We start from the raw sequence: 16,976 nt of genomic DNA, 5'->3' as shown, positions 1-16,976 counted from the left end.
CCTACCTAGGAATAAACCTAACCAAAGAAACAAAAGACCTATACAAAGAAAACTGCAGAACATTAAGATGAGAAACCAAAAGTGGCCTTCACAAATGGAAGAATAGCCTGTGCATGGATAGGAAAACAATATTGTGAAACTCATAAAGCAGTCTACAAATTCAACACAATCCCTTTCCAAATCCCATCGTCATTCTTTAAAGAAATGTGAAAACCAATTACTAACTTCATATGGAGAGGAAAGAGGCCTGGGATGAGCAAAGAACTTCGCAAAAAGAAGAACAAAGTAGGTGGTCTTGCATTGCCTGACCTCAAAACCTACAACCCAACCACCGTTGTCAAAACAGCCTGATACTGGTATAGGGATGGATACATAGGTTAATGGAACAGGATAGGAACCCCAGAAATAAAAACATCTGCCTGCAGGCAGCTGATTTTCTACACAGACCCAATAAACATTAAACGAAAAGGGAGTGACCTCTTAAGCAAATGATGCTGGAAAAACTGGATATCCATCCGCAGAAGCATGAAACAAGACCCATACCTCACCTCTTGCACAAAAACAAACTCAAGGTAGATCAGAGACCTAAATGTAAGACTCAAAGTTATCAGGATCATCAACAAGAAAATTGGGACAAATCGAAGCGCTCTGGTACAGGTAATACATAGACTGCCAGACATAACAAAGGAAGCACACAGTGGAAGACAAAATAGATGAGTGGAACCTATTAAAAATAAAACACTGTGTCCATAAAAGGTTTCATCAAAAGAGTAAAGGGGGAGCCCATGCATAGGGAAAATATATTTAGAAATGACATAGTGGACAAAGGACCGATTACTAAAATTTAAAGAATTCACAACAGAAAGAAAACAGAAAACCCTCCTAAACTGTGGGCAAAGGACCTGAATAGACAATTCACAAAGGATCACACCTGAATAGCTAACAAGCACACAAGGAAACGCTCTCATCCATCAGCCATCCAGAAAACGCAAATCAAAATGATGAGGTACCATCTACACCCACAACTGTAGCCCAATATATATATATTTAAAGGCAAAACTAAAAAAGAGAATAGCAAATTAGGGAGTGTGTGTGGAGAGATTGAAACTTTCATGCACTACTGATGGGCTTATAAATATGTACAACCACTGTGGAAAGAGATATGGCAATTTTTAAGACAACTGTCAAGAGAAATTCCATACAACCCAGCAATACCACTGCTGAGCATATACCTCAAAGAAATGAGAGACAGATCACAAGCAGATGTATGCTCTCCCATGTTTATTGCAGCACAGTTCACAATAGCCAAGAGTTGGAAACAGCCAAAATTCCCATCAGTAGGAGAATGAATTTTAAAATGTTGGTATATACACACAGTGGAATATTACACATCTCTAAAAACAGTGATGAGACTCCTCATGACACGGAGGAACTGGAAAGCATTATTCTGAGTGAAGTTAGTCCAACAAAAGAGCACAGATAATGTATAAGCCCACTGCTGTAAAGGTAAACACCAAGATGAAGACAAACAAGACGTATGTTTTCAGGTCATGCAATCCACTGACAGACTGGCAAGAAAAGCAGTAGTCAGTTAGACTGGTGCCAAAGAACCAGACGTCATCCTCTCTAGGTGTATATCTTGAAAACTACCTTGAAAGAGGAATCCTCACTTCAGTTAGTGAGACAGTTTATTGTGCCAGCCTGGCTGATAAACGCAAGTGGGATTGACTGAGGGGCGGAGAGATGGATGGCTTGGTGAGCCTTGCCTTTCTTGTCTCTCGCTCTGTGATCATCGGACCAGTGTGCGGCTGCCTTGCTTGTTCTGTGCTTCAATTTAAAGGCTACACAGCCTGTGGGACGCCTAGCCTGTGGACTGTGTTGCTGTAAGTTGAGGTCCCTTTAAGACTTCTCTGGAGCTGGGGACTGGCAGTTGGTGACCTGCCTTGTGATTGGCTGCTGTGCTGACATAGCCTAGCTCTTTCTACAAATAGAGGAAGATCTGGCATCACACAGGGACTTGAAGGACTGCTAGTCTCTCAACTTTCTCTCACGGACGTGAGTTGCGCTAAGCCATTTATAGTGCTTTCTAATTTAACTGTTTATTTCTTGTATATTTATCTGTATATGATTTAACAGTTCATTTCTCGTTATATATCTAATTATATTTATGATTAACATTTCTTTTTCGTTATATATTAATTATCTTTATAAATAAATATATTATATTATCAGGAATTTGGTTTTATCTCTCTAGAGAACCCTGTCTAACACAGTTAGGATCAGATTTTTAAGAGTGGAGGAAAGGAAGAAATGATCATTTTGTGGCTGCCATGCAAAATATGAAGAGGTCCCCCAAACCAGAAACCATTCCTACCAGAATGATAAGCAATACTGATGGGAAAATCCAATCAAGAGGGGATAAGGGAAGCATACATATCTTGGAGGAGAGAAGGGCATTTCAATTGGTAGAAAAATGTAGAAGACCAACCTCCTATCAGGGAAAAAAAATGACTTAAAATACTTTGGTGGACCCTAAGGGGAAAGTATGCCTGGTACTAGGCTCCTAATAGGGCACATTGGACTGAGTCTCTGTACACCTCCTGAGGAATCAGGCCATGGACTATAGAATACTGGGACATTTAACTCTGAATCTTCAAGGTGCACAACATACTTCAAAAGCCATCCCAGAGGGATGTGTTGTGGAAATCCCATTAGGTAAACTGGGCTCTACATCAAACACATTGTCATTTGTGGAATTGAGGCTGAAATTACAAGGAGTGTGAAAAAACAATGGATAGCTATACCAAGAGGATAGATCTATCGATGGGCAGACTAACATGTACTTACTTCTTCAATGCCTACTTAATTTATTAATATATGCGTTATTCTGCCACATCTGTGCCTGATATTGTCAATGGAATTGACCAACAACTACCATTATTTGGGTAAATAGTGTCTATTCATGTAGAGACTTAATCTGTGCAAGTCAATAATCCATGAATTATGATTTGTAGTTAGTCTACACTTGTTTAATCTCCCTTTCTTAATTCTGTTTTAATTACATTGTCACGTATTTAAATACATTACAAATCAATGACACTGTAAACAGAAGGACCCTGTGCTCCAGGTAGATGAACGATAAGTTTCTCTACCATAAAATAACAAAGAGGTCTGTATGGTGAACCCGGGGCAGATAAGAAACATAGATTTAGGAATGGATTGGGGGCTTGCGCTTAATCCTTGCTCCAATCTAAGAACAATTTCCATATGAAGGAAGTGAAACATGTATGCTATAGCCCATGAAGAAATTGGATGGTGTGTGGCTATCAAAAAAAATAGTGAATGGGGTTTTAAAAGCTTATTCTCAAACAAGTAGCCATCTATTAGAGATGTCAAATAAGCCCACACGAAAGAAACACACCAACATCTGGGATCCAAGGAATGGAAAAGATATAATCCAAATCCAAAGGATGCAATGGTATCAGATCTTAAATTGTGAAATTCTGGTTTGCTGATTGTGGCAGTTACATGACTGTCAACTTGCAAAGAGGTGGAGTCTAGTCTGTCAATCAGGTCGCAGCTTGATGACCTCATTTGGAGGCGCAACGGAGGTAAATAGCTCACTCTCTGCTAGACGTTCCTGTTGACAAGCCACATGGAGCTACACTGATGGCAGCCAGAGCTTTGGAGCTGGAGGAGCCACGCGGAGACCCACACCTGTGCTAAGACGCTTCCACTGCCACTGGATCCACAAGACGTTGCACCCACTGGCCTGTGATCTTCTTGCACTCAGAGTCATTGTATGTTTTTCCTGAGCCTGAAGAGGAATTTACAGACTGCTATCAGACATATGGGCTAATATCAGACTTATGAACTTGATCTAGACTAGGCTGAGATGTTTTCTTAATATGCAATTACTCTTTTATATAATGCTCTTTCTTATACACATTTGAATGTCTGTGAATTTTTTTCTCTAGCCCACCCAGACTAACATACTGACAAAGGCTATGGAGGACAGTGGATGCCCAAAATACATTCAAAGGATCCACACAGGTAAGAAGTCTCTGGGAATTACCATAAGTAAAGGATGGGAATAACTTGGTTATCAGATTATAGTACATTACAATGTTAACTCTGACTTGAATGGTTAAAATTTTGTCACTTGTTCTCCTTTTTGTGCTTGATCTGATTTTTATATTTTCTGGTGATTTTTTGTTTCGTTTTGTGTGTTTGTGTGTTCATGTTCAAGATTGAGGCTTATCTCTGCTGTATTTTGTTATTGTTGGCAGCACTTTTGACACTCCATTGTGTATCTCTCTCTGGTTTTCAGTATATGCAACCCAGGTTGGGTGAAACTATACAGACAATTACTACAATAATTAGAATAAGGGTTTCCAGTGGTGGGGGTGGGGGAGTGTTTACTAACAGGGCAGGGAGGGAATACTAGGGAACCAATATCAAGGAGTACAAAAAGGAAGAAAATGATTGTGGTAGCAATTGTACAATGCTGCTTGATACGACTGTACTATTAAATAATGTGAATGTGAATAATGTGAATAATGTGATATCTGGAGTATATCCTAAAAAAATGACTCAGGAAAAAATGAGCAGAAACTTTCTTATTAAATTCTGCAGGCCTCACACAGTAGAGTGAGCATAGACAAGGTACAATGGTTAGTACTCAACTGCTAATCAAAAGATTGGCAGTTCAAACCCACCTAGCAACACCACCGAAAAATGCCTGGAATTGATCTCCCTGGCACCAATCCCCATACTTGGATAAACAGAGTGCATTTGAATGGGAGAGTGAACTGTATAAAGCAGCAGCTCATGGGTTGCAGCGCAAGATGGAACTATACTCACTTAGACTCCTCATATCAAGAGTCTGGAGTGCTGTGTCATTGGAAAAACTGAGGATGTCATCAGTGCAATCGCCATGTACCCCAGGGGGCATGATTAACAATGCACTTCTTTGTTTCTATGGGTTCTTGTTTTCCTGCCTTTAGTTTGTTTGTTTGTTCTGTTTTTTTATTTGCTGGTTGGTTTGTTGCTGTTGTTGGTGTAGTTGCTCTTACGGGGTTCCAATTTGGTCATAATACGACCGCCAAAGTAAACCTGAGTCATACATTTCCCATGGACAAGCAGATGGATTCTGGGCTCCCGCTTAACTGCCGCACCAATCCAAGAACCGTTAGTTCTGATGATATGGCCCTGCTCAATACTCACTTTCATGAAATGATAACTGAAGATAAGGATGCTACAGCAAAGCGTGATGGAGAAAAACAGATAGTGCCTGGCTATCCATGGGAATAGTGTTTGGAGTTGTAAAGGCTTGTATTTAAACAAGCAGCCATCTAAGTGAGGGACCAACTAAATCCACATGAAAGAAACACACTAGCTAGTGTGATCCAAAGATGACAATTAAAAAATTCAACTATGGCTAAAGGAAAAGTTCAGAGCTTAAATTGTCAGCACCCAATTTGTAGGAGCCTATGGAAAAGAGTGGGAGCCCAAACCCATCTGCCGGGCATCTAGTCAGATTAAGCCAATGGAAGATCACCTCTAGACACAGGCAAGCGTCTAGAACAGCTTTACTATCAGGGATCATTATAATCTTAATTATGATGGACTGAACTTGATACTTGGTCAGTTGACCTCCCTCTTAACTCAACTGAATTTGTTTTACGGGCAAATAAATATTCCGTGTTCCATGACAAAAATTTATTCCCTGACTTTTTAAATATTGATGACGGTCTTTTCTTTCTTACTCATTATTTGTATTTTTATCTTTATATTATTATTATTTTATTCTTACCACCTTGTTATCTTTTTGTTCTTTATTGTTTCTCTTGCACTTTCCAGTTTGTGAAGCACATAAGGAGTATAGGCATAGAGATAATAACTTATGCAAAGTTTTATAGGGTATATAGGGGTGGGGGTGGAATGTAGAGAGGGTGAGGAGATTTCGGTAGCAAAAAATGTGTGCAGGGAGGAGCACTAGAACGGACTGTGATTAAACAACTCATTTTAAAAGTGATTTAACCATGAAAAACAAGAAAAGGTCCTAAAATTGATTGTGGTCATTATTACACAATTTTCTTGATAGGACTGAACTATTGAATTGTGTCATAGGCATGTGAAGTGCCAATCCAACTGTCAAACATAAAAAGGCCTGGCAATCTGTAAAGAAAACTCTCTGAAACGTGTCGGCTCTGTGACACCAGATGGCCATGAAATCATTTGAATGGCAACAACTTTGTTTTGCAGTTTCTCGGTGGCTTAAGCAGTCAGGCACTTAATAACTAACCAAAAGGTCGGTAGTTTGATCCCATCCAGAGTTGCCCCAAAAGAAAAGCCTCGAGGTCCTCTTCTTCCAGAAGGTCACAGCTTTGGAAAGCATAGGAAGCATTTGAACTTGAACACGCATGGGATTGCCATGAGTTGGAGTGATGTTACAGCAACTGGCTTAGTGGCTGGCAGGCCACACCAACAGCAAGCAAGTGTGACCTTGTCCTTGGTTCCTTTTATTCCTGCCTGTGTGTGGTTCACTGTGAGACAAACTCTCCGTGAAATAGAATAAACTTCGGATATGGATCCTCACACTACTACCTTCTTGTTGTTAGCTGCCCCCAAGTCAGCTCCTACTCACAGCAACCCCATACACAGAAGAAGAAAATGTTGCCCAGTCCTGCTCCCTCTTCAGGAGGATGATTATTATGCTTTAGTTTGTTCTTGTGACCACTGTGCAATCCTACACGAGGGCTTGCCTTCATAGTGCTAATGCTAGTGCTTCATCCTGACCCTGTCTCCTCGTTAGTCAGAGGTCAGCCCTACTTTTATTGGTTGGTTTTTGGAAGTAAAACTCTAAACCTTTCTTCCTAGTCTATCTTTGTCTGGAAGCTCTGCTAAAGCCTGTGTACCATAAGTGACTCTGTTGGTATTGCGTTTGTCAGTGGCAAAGCTTTGAGCATCCTAGAATCATACAAGCCATCACAGTAATACTGAATATTAAACTTTAAGCAAGGCAAAACTTCTTGATATGCGCAGATGGAGAAGACAATAGCAATAACACAAAATTTTGTGAGGACTATATTAAACACTGTATAAAGAACTGCCTAGCAGAAAACGTAGTACAAGCTAGCTTCTCTTTTATTTCTGTACAGCTATGATGCAAACAATGAAACCATCGACAGAGGCCTTACTCTGGCTTCAAGAGATCACAAGTACTTATTCTCCTGTTAAAATCTCTTTTGGAAACCCAGAAGTAGAGGATGTTGCCATTATGTCAGATTTTATCAGATCTCAGAGACAGGATTGTGAGCCAATACATAATGCTGTGTCCAGATTCCAGGGAGAAGAGTTCAGGCTGTGGTAGACCACCCTGACCCCTGTCTCCTCATTAGTCAGAGGCCAGCCCTGTAAATAAGAGTAAATCCCGGCAGAAGCCCTTTCTGGTCAGCACCTCTGGGAAAGCCTGTCTAATAATTAATTCCTGCAGAGAGAGCAGCCCAGGATGGCAGAGACCCCAAGCCATAATCTGTATCTGGGACCACTGGTGCAATTCATAACCCCAAGGCCAATCCTAAACGAGGGAGTTCAGTAGCAGCTGGAACCCCCTACCCCTCCATAGCCACATTTTCACGAGAGGGTCCGATGGCTTCAGTGACTGGACTGAAACGAAATGAAGTGTTTGATGAGCAGCTAATCAAATTAAACAGCTTCACACGCTAATACATGAGATTTTAATTTGGGAGCCTCCATTCATGACCTTCTCTAAGTCTTAAACTTGTAAAGAATTATTGTTTTCTTCTTTGGATTGGGCTATGTTTTCCAAAACTTTTTCATGAAAAAGTTTTATTTTCCAAATACGGTGGGAGAGTTTTGGGTGTTTGTATTGTTTTTATTGAAACTGCCCCACCCTTGAGATTCTTTTGCTGGAAAAGCCTCCCCCTCTAGCTCACCTATGTCTTTACTGCTCCTCCATCTATGTCCTTAAGAACAGAAGTGGTGTTCTTTTGTTTAACAGCATGTAACAAAAGGATCTGGAATTGCAGATGTCAAATTCAGCTCAGAATGTCCAAAGCCCTCCACATACAAGCAATCCTATCCTGTGAGTTCCTGCGCTGCTTACAGGCCGACTCATCTCTGTGCCCTTAACACCAGCTCAGAGTTCCCCGTAAACTCAGTTGAATAAATGGGTGTACAATGAGATAAAGCAATGAAGTACAAATACACATCACATAATGTTGAGTGCCTTGTATCTCTCATTCTGGAGCGATCCTGAAAGTCAGGCCCAGCATAAATATATATATATTCTCAGGGACCAAAGACTGACAAGGTTTGGGCCAGTGGACTAGATCCACACGGACCTTGTAGCAGCACTGGGAACGCCGTTCCTACTCATATGTAAAGCCCCGTTGATTATTCTGGTGCCATGTCTGTTTGCAAGGAAACAGTCCTATAACCTGGACCAGCTCCTTATCATCATACTTCAGCACCTCTTTACCACCAAAGAAGAAAAGTAAATCATAGTTTGATTGCTGAGAGTCGGTATGTGGCTCATGTATCTCCTTAGGATTGTGGATAAGGTCAGGAAAAGACAAAAGATACCCCATAATAAAAGATAATTTCACTTCTTCACCCAACCCAGAAAGCAGAAGAAAATTATGTTGTCGGTTAAAATGAGGAAAAATCTGAATAACCTGTACTACAAGCTATTCTTGGCTTCCTGAGAACCTTCTTGGAAATGCTTTTAGGGTTAGGTAGAGAATCTTGGCAAATAGAAATAGACCTTCAGGTGATATGTGGTATCAGATGAGCGAAGCACAATTTGAAAATTGACACAGTAAATTAAAAAAGAAATTCACTTTTAGCAATCAAGTAATCTAGATTTAGGTCTTCTCTCTGTTACTTACAAACTATAAACACTTAGGTAAATTACAATCTTTCTGAGAGCCTCAGGATATTTATAAAATATGGTTGAAATGATTCTTGCTCCTGTTTTCCTCCCTTTGCATCACTTTGATTTTCTTCTCTTCTTGAATAGTTAGTTAACTCTCAATTAAGTGAGACTAAGTCCCACTAAGTAAGACTACATATGGAAGTTTTCTGTAGTGGCACTGTAAGTTATGCATTAGGCTGCTAATCACCTCAAAATCAGTCATTCAAAACCATCAGCTGCTTTGTGGGAGAAAGGCTTTCTGCTCACATTAAAACATAATACCTTAACACTTGATCTCCCTTTTAACCCATTTTTAAACATATCAGATCTTAAGATGTTCTGCTTTCTCTTCAATTAAAATATTTCTGTTTTGTCTAGTCATTGTTGTTGGGTTTCCTTTGCTTACTTCTTGTTTGTGTTTTTTAAGACTTTCTGTATATGCGATCCAGGATAGGTAAAACTCTTGGGGCAGAAACTGGATTAGTAATTATCTAGGGGCATGGCAGGAGAAGATGGGGGAGCTAGCAACAATGAGTATCAGAAAAGCATATTCTGACATTGATTGTGGTGAGGACTACACAACTCTCCTTCATATGACTGAATGATTAACTTATATGCTAGTTGGAGTTACACATCAATAGAAGTTTCTGCAGGGGCAGTGCTGCCCTGTCCTAGAGAGTTGGTCTGAGTTGTAATCTGCTTTGATGGTGGTGAGTTTGAAAGAAGTTTTAGAAGATGGATTTGTCCTAATCCACAGAACCTGTGAATGTGTTACTTTACAGAGGCGATTAAGCTAAGAACCTTGAAATGGGGAGATTATCCTGGATCATCCAGATGGGCCCAATGTAATCACTAAGAATTCTATAGATTCATATATGTGTGTGTGTGTGTGTGTGTGTGTGTGTGTGTGTGTGTGTGTGTGTGTGTGTAGAGAGAGAGAGAGAACGCGAGAAGGTGAAAGGAGGGAAAGAGGTCAGTGTAGAGAAAAGGTGCTTCACTTTAGATGGAGGACAGGGCTATTGGTGGAGGTGTGTGAGCAAACTGCATCTAGAAGTTAGAGAAGGAAAGGGAATAGACTGTCCCAGTGCCTCCGCAGGGTCACAGATGTGCAGACCTATTTCTAACTTCTGATCTCCAAAACTGGAAGATAATAAATGTGTGTTATCTTAAACTCCTGTGTCTGTGGTGATTTGTCATAATAGCAAGAGGAAACTAATGTGGTGTGCTGGCGGAAGTGGACAGAGCCATGGTGGACTGGGAGCGATGGTGGCATCAGTGATGGTCTGGTAGAGGGTGTGAGAGTCAGAGAGTACTGACTCAATACAAGGAAGTGAACAGTGCAAGTGTCAAGAGTTCCAGCACAGGCAGGGTAGCATCAGGCAATGGAACCTGATTACATAGACAGTTTATGAAATGCTTAAAGATAATTATGGTAGTTAGATGATTTATGTCAATATGAAAATGTAGGAAGCTGTACGGGTGGAATCCAACCTGTAACTCAAGTCACAGCTTGATGGTGCTCCCTTAGGGATGTAGCCTTCTCATAACGAGGACCCTGGGAACCACCTTTGCCTTCTACCATTCTACCTTCCTACTTGCTGCCACCCTGAGAGCTGCCTGAGCCTTTCCATGTTCCCATCAACCTTGGGTCTGCATAACTCTGCACCCACTGCCCTGTGATCTTCCTGCCTTCTGTATCACTGCATGTGGCTGAGTGAGTCTGAAGAGGGACTTGTAAACTGATATCAGACTTATGGACTTGAGTTGGACTGAGTTGGGATGCTTTCTTGATATATAATTACTTCTTAATATAAAGCTCTTTCTTATACATATATGAGTGTCACTGAATTTGATTCAGTGTCACTGAATCAACCCAGTCTAACACAGGAAAGGAGGTAAGATTTCTTCTTGTCAGAGAAGGTGCTGAATGGGAATTGGAAGTATTGGGTAAACTCGTGATGTGCAAAGTATATTTTAAAATATGGACACGAATATACATATAATCTGTAATTCTGTCCACTGAGAGGGATATAATGAAGTGACACCCTAATATCACTGAGTACCCTTACAGATTCAATCCTGACTTTGAAACGCCTTTCACTGTTTAGAAAAAAGAGTAGTGTTCCTTAGAAATAGCTGCTTTCAAGACAGAGCAGAGAGAGAACAGGATGAACCTGGGACAGCCTTGTTTCACAAGGTCAAGAATGAGGAAGTCATATGTAAGGGATGTAGACATGAACAGCTTTATGAGGGGCTCCCAGTGGCCAAATTTAGGATAATTTGAGCTTCAAAAAAATACACTATTGACTAAAACAGCTCAGGTTCTATAAATAAATGAGTAAATACATTGAAATTTTGTTAAGGAATGAAATATTAATATACTTTCACTGCATGTCTCCCCAAAATGCATATTGGTTACAAGGGAAAAATGTAAAGTGGAGAAGTTTGGCAGGCCATCTCAATCAAGAAATCACCAGTAAACACTGGAAAAATGGAAACTGAACGATCATAATGACAGGATGCAGCAAAATTACACAGCCCTATTCTGTGGCATTTCTGCCAAAGCTGTATAACTGAAAAAAATATCCAGCAAACTCAAATTATAGGTCATTTGACAAAATATATGACTTGTTGTGTGTGTGTGTGTGTGTCATACTGTTTAAAAGTAAGACTGAGTTGTTCCAAGCTACAGAACGCTAAAACAACGTGACAACTAAATATAATTGTGATTTTAAATGGAATCCATTTGTCATAAGCAACATTACTGGGACGATGGATAAAACTTAAATGGAGTTTGAGAATTAGATTGTAGGAATGTCACAATAAGGAACCCTGGAGCCACAGTTTAAAATGCTTGGCTGCTACCTGAAAAGGTTATCGGTTCAAACCCACCAGCAGCACCTTGGGAGAACGATATGGCTGTCTGCTTCCATAAAGCTGTGGGCAGTTCTGCCCTGCCTTATTGGGCTGCCTGAGTTGGAATTCACCTTGATGCCAGTGGGTTAGACTATAACAATGTGAGACAGCAGTGATGAAATTGTCACATTCTCTGCAGAAGACCCAGCCACCACCCATCTGTCAGTGGAGGTTGCCTTGTTCCATGATGCTTTTGGTAGTTACATAATCTGTTGTCAATTTGAGATTTATAAGTGAAGGGGGTTTAGCCTGTCAATCAACTCGATGACCTCATTTGGAGGACCCACAGGACCCATAAACATATCACTAGAGGCAGTACATATGTTCACTCCCCGTGAGACATTTCCATTGATAAGACACATGGAGCTATGATAGCACTCTGGAGCCAGAGGAGCCACGTGGAGACCTCTGCCAGCACTGAGATGCTTACACTGCCACTGGATCCACAAGACCGTCTATCCACTGGCCTGTGATCTTCCTGCATTCAGCATCATTGCATATGTTTTGTGTGTCTGAAGATGACTGTAGAGACTGGAATCGGACATATGGGCTAATATTGGACTTGTGGGCTTGATCTGTACTGGGCTGGGATATTTTCTCAATATTTAATTGCTTTTGTGTATTAAAGCTCTTTCTTATACACATATGAGTGTCTATAAATTCGTTTCTCTAGTCTACCCAGACTAACACAATACTAAGCAGATTTTAATGGTGTTTCTAGAGTAAGATGAACTAAGAAGAAGGGGCTGGTGAGCTACTTCCAAAAATCAGCCAATGAAAATCCTGTGAATCATAGTGACCTGATCTCACCAACTGATTGGGTGAGATGGATTAGGGCAGGCAGCATTTCATTCCAGTCCACCAACTCAATGGCAGCTAACAGAAATGATGTGAATTTCTTCATTTGGGCAATTGCCTTACAAGAAAGGTACTGCTGTAGCATCCCCCACCTCTACAATAGTTATTGGCTAGGAGAGCCAGCTCAAAGCATGGGCTCAACATAAACTTGATAGAGCATTCCGAAGGGTAGCATTTGGAGCCTACAGTCAATTGTGCTCTGCAGCATAGGATCTGATTGGCACATTTTCATGACCTTCACACATTACTGTTGTAGAATTCCACCTCCCAAAATATTTCCCAGAAGCTTGGATGTTTATTTTATCATTATGAAGTTTATTTTGAAATCCCAACTCAGAAACTACTTTTTCAGTAATAAAATATGTACACTACACTCAGAAATTATACGGATGTCATCTAATTGGCATAATTGGATTAAATAAACATTTCTCCTAGAATTTGGAGCTATGAGTAAACCAAATGTATTATAGTGCACTGGAAGAAATAGGACCTAGTTTTAAATTAACTTTATGCTCTGTTCATTTCATTTGCCTTTTCTTGGCCATAACCAGGAAGCCTCATATAATCAATCTGCCCTTACTCATACTGTTGATGACTTAGAGACCCTTCCATACCTGTCCTCAGAATTAAGTTCTTGATGAGAAAAGGGTCTGCTCTACGTGCAAGTTCATGTCCATTACTCCGGTGGGGAACTTCATGTCCATTACTCCGGTGGGGAACTTCATGTCCATTACTCCGGTGGGGAACTTCATGTCCATTACTCCGGTGGGGAACCCAGAAAGGCATCCGTGCTTTCTCAGGCTCCACCATCTCTCACCTCAGTTATTGCATCAACCTCCTAACCTGTTTTCAGTCTTAACTTTACTTCCAATCTGTTATCCACAAGGTACAGACAGAATTTATGGAATGCAAGTTAAATCATGTCATACTGATGCCTAACATTTCTTCGTGATTCCATAATCACTAAGAAAGGGCTTCAAAAACTGGATGAGACCTATTAGATGATAGTCACAATTTTGTGTACATGAGAGCATATGCAATTTTCCGAGGAGAGAGTCTATAAATGTCATCAGATTTCCAAAGTTTCCATGGACAAAAGGTTGAGAACCCCAGGCCTCTGGATTAAGTCCAACCTCTTGAGCATGGCAGATGAAAGCCCAGGAAGCCTGTCTGCTTCCTGCCCACTATCTCCCTCTTTTCACTCCTATGGTTCCCTATTCCCACTACGTTCTTGGAGTCCCTGGGTGGTTTAATTGCATGTAGAGCAGATCGTTTTCATATCAAGAACTTGATTCTGAGCACAAGTCTGGAAGGGTCTCTAGGTCACCAATTTAGTGTGAGTAACTAGATTGGCTGCTAGATGAGAGGTTGTAAGAGTGAGTAGACCAAGAGGTACTTCAGAAGAAAGGCCTGGTGATCTCGTTCTGGGGGGGAAATTGCCTGATGGGGCAGTTCTACTGGAGCATGCATGAGGTCACCTTGGTAACAATTGTTTTTTAGCATGTTGTATCTAAGTTTCCATGCCTTTACAATCACTTTTGTTTCTCTCTGAAAAGCCCATTCCTGGTTTATTCAGCTAAGCAGCCCTGAGGATCGCTATTGGGTTTGCATTGGAGTTTGTAGCCGTCTAAATCTGCTCCTGGGGAGAAAAGTGAGATTATCTGCTCCCATGAGTTAGAATTGACTTGGTGGTAGTGAGTTTGATTTGATTTGGTTCTATCTGCCCCCATAAAGATTTACAGCTTCCGAAGCTCCCCAGAGAGTCACTCTGAGTTGGGATCCGCTTGATAGCTGTCAGGGGAGCCAGCCCCTAACACATCATCACAGGCCCGCAGGCGCAATTGTACAGCGATAATAAGTAAAGAGTATAGTAAAGTCATAGAGAATAAGAGAGAGTGAAATAAAGGAGTCAGACACATTTCATGGTAGCATGCTCACATCAGCTCCTCCTAGTGGCACACATGGAGATGAGAGGGCAGGAGAGAGAGGGGAAGAGAGATTGATTGCTAACCAAGGCTTATATATCTTTTGGGGACATGCAAGCCCCCTACTTACCAGTAAAGACCTACGTCACAGGAGAGGGTTGTACTATAAATACTACAAGCAATAGGAGGGGGATATACAATGGGCATAAGTGTAACAGAAAGGGGATGAGCTAGGGTTGTACACAAAATAGGCAGGGGAGGGACTAGGGGTATGCATGTGACAAGAAGGGCAGACCCTAGATTCATGATAGCAGCCCTTGATTGGGCTTGACCTCCCTGGGTTCTCCTACCTGGAAACAATCTTCTACTATCAGAAGGGAGTAGGCCCTACTTAGGGTGGGACAGACTAGACAGTCTGATAGCTCAAGATGGCTGATAGTCCTTAGGGAGAATAACCTCTTACCTACTTGTTGACCTCCAACTATATAGTCTTTTACCACGTGTAGCAAGCAGCTAGGTTTGACATCTGTTTGGGGAAGACAGCTTGGGAGAAATCTGTTTCCCGCAGCTAGCAATGCATTTGGTTGCTTTGTTGTGTTTCTTCACGGGGATATCTCTTGTTCGTCCCCACAGGTTTAGTGCAAGGGTCTCTTCTTCTGGGAAGCCTAATCAGAATCCCCAGATTTAGTTCAATGTCTCTGCTGTATGCCTCCAGAACTCTGTGCATGTCTTTGACTATCACTTGTCCTAGATGCTGATTCAGATACCTCCCTGTCTCTACACTAAGTTATGAGCATCTTGGGGATAGGAACCTCAAAGCTCAGCCAAGCACCCAAGAGGCCACTAGTACCATTGATGTTTCATTCCCTAGCATTGTATTTACCCAGGTCAGCTCTTCTGGAAGGTTCTTCGCTCTACCTCCGACAAGTAAAGGACCCAAGGCTTCTTTTCTCTGCATTCGAGGGAGACAGCCTGGCTCCACAGTGACCGTGGGCAAATCGACTCACCTTTCTCTGACCCTCCCTTTCCCTGCGTGTAAAATGAAGTTAATAGTCCCACCCCACCCTGCCTCACCCTAGTAGTGAAGACAGATTTGATAATAGGCCTAAACTGCTTCAGGGGGAGGGGGCCTGTGCATATGTGGAATGTGCTCACACACTGCGCATGTGGGAGGAGAAAGAACAAAGTATGTCTGCTTCCAGAAGGAGGCACTCCATAGAGAATGTCCTTGGTTCGGTTGTGCACAGGGAACAAAGCACGTCTGATAACATTTAAAGCCAAAGGCTTAACCCCGTAGGCCCCCCTCTCATTTCCCCTAGTTTCCTGGACAAAGATGTACCTAATGTGGTCTTCTTGACCTGGCCTAAGGTAAAGAAGACTGGGGAAGGTGGGTGGTAAATACTGATAATCGACCCTATGAATCATTGTGAGGGAAACTGAACTTGAATTTGGGCATTGTTCAATAATACCATCCCTTGGAATGTCCTTGGATCCTCCAATTGCCTTCTCTTGGTTTAGATTAAACCTTGAGATAGCTTGCCAAGTTTGAAACCTACCCGACCCTCACGCAGTATATGTTTTGAGCTCAACTTGAACTTTATGAGGTGCAAGTTAATTTGCATTTGGCAAAATGCAATTTCCTGTTTCTAAGAAAAAGAGACTTTAAAGATTTATTTAGGAGACGCAAATGGCTTCCTGGACATCAAATAGCTCTTACAAAGCAATATTTTAATAAGTTAAGTGTAAATGAATTGAAAACACATGAATCTGATTTCCCTTGAACTGCAGATGGATTTAACAAATAGAGGGGGGAAATGGCTTGGCACAGGGGCTTAGGGGTGTGCTCCATCCAAAAAGTCTGGGAAAGTAGATCAAGATGTTAGACCAACCCCCCCACACCCCAGGGTTCCCCATTCGGCTTGTGTATCTCCAGGACTCTGGTTTCATAAACAAAGGGAGGGTTCCAATTCGGCTGCAATGAGCAAGGCTCTCTGCCCTGCTCTGCGCTCTGCCTCTGGGTTGCTAACTCTTCCCTTCCGCCTTCCTCCTCCCTCCCTCCCTCAGAAATGCTGAGACAATCATTTCCGGTTTCTTCTCTCCTTGGCCTTCATGGGTCTCCCAAGTAGTACCAGCCTTCCAGATCAGCTGGAGGCCTTGGGAGACAAATGCCCTCCTACCTCAATTCCTTTCTCTGAAGACCTCAGGACTCACTTGCTTCTGTCCTCGGGAACCTGGAGAGCTCCCCAGCCACCTACCCTCCACATTGCCTTACCTTTTTGTTCTAACTTCACTATCAAACACAAAGTTCCGACTCACTCACTCTCACTCACTCACTC

Source organism: Echinops telfairi, unplaced genomic scaffold (genome assembly GCF_000313985.2).
Source record: "Echinops telfairi isolate 266 unplaced genomic scaffold, ASM31398v2 ScPeMD7_15;HRSCAF=58, whole genome shotgun sequence".
Classification (NCBI taxonomy): Eukaryota; Metazoa; Chordata; class Mammalia; order Afrosoricida; family Tenrecidae; genus Echinops; species Echinops telfairi.
Note: the sequence above shows the minus strand (reverse complement) of the source record.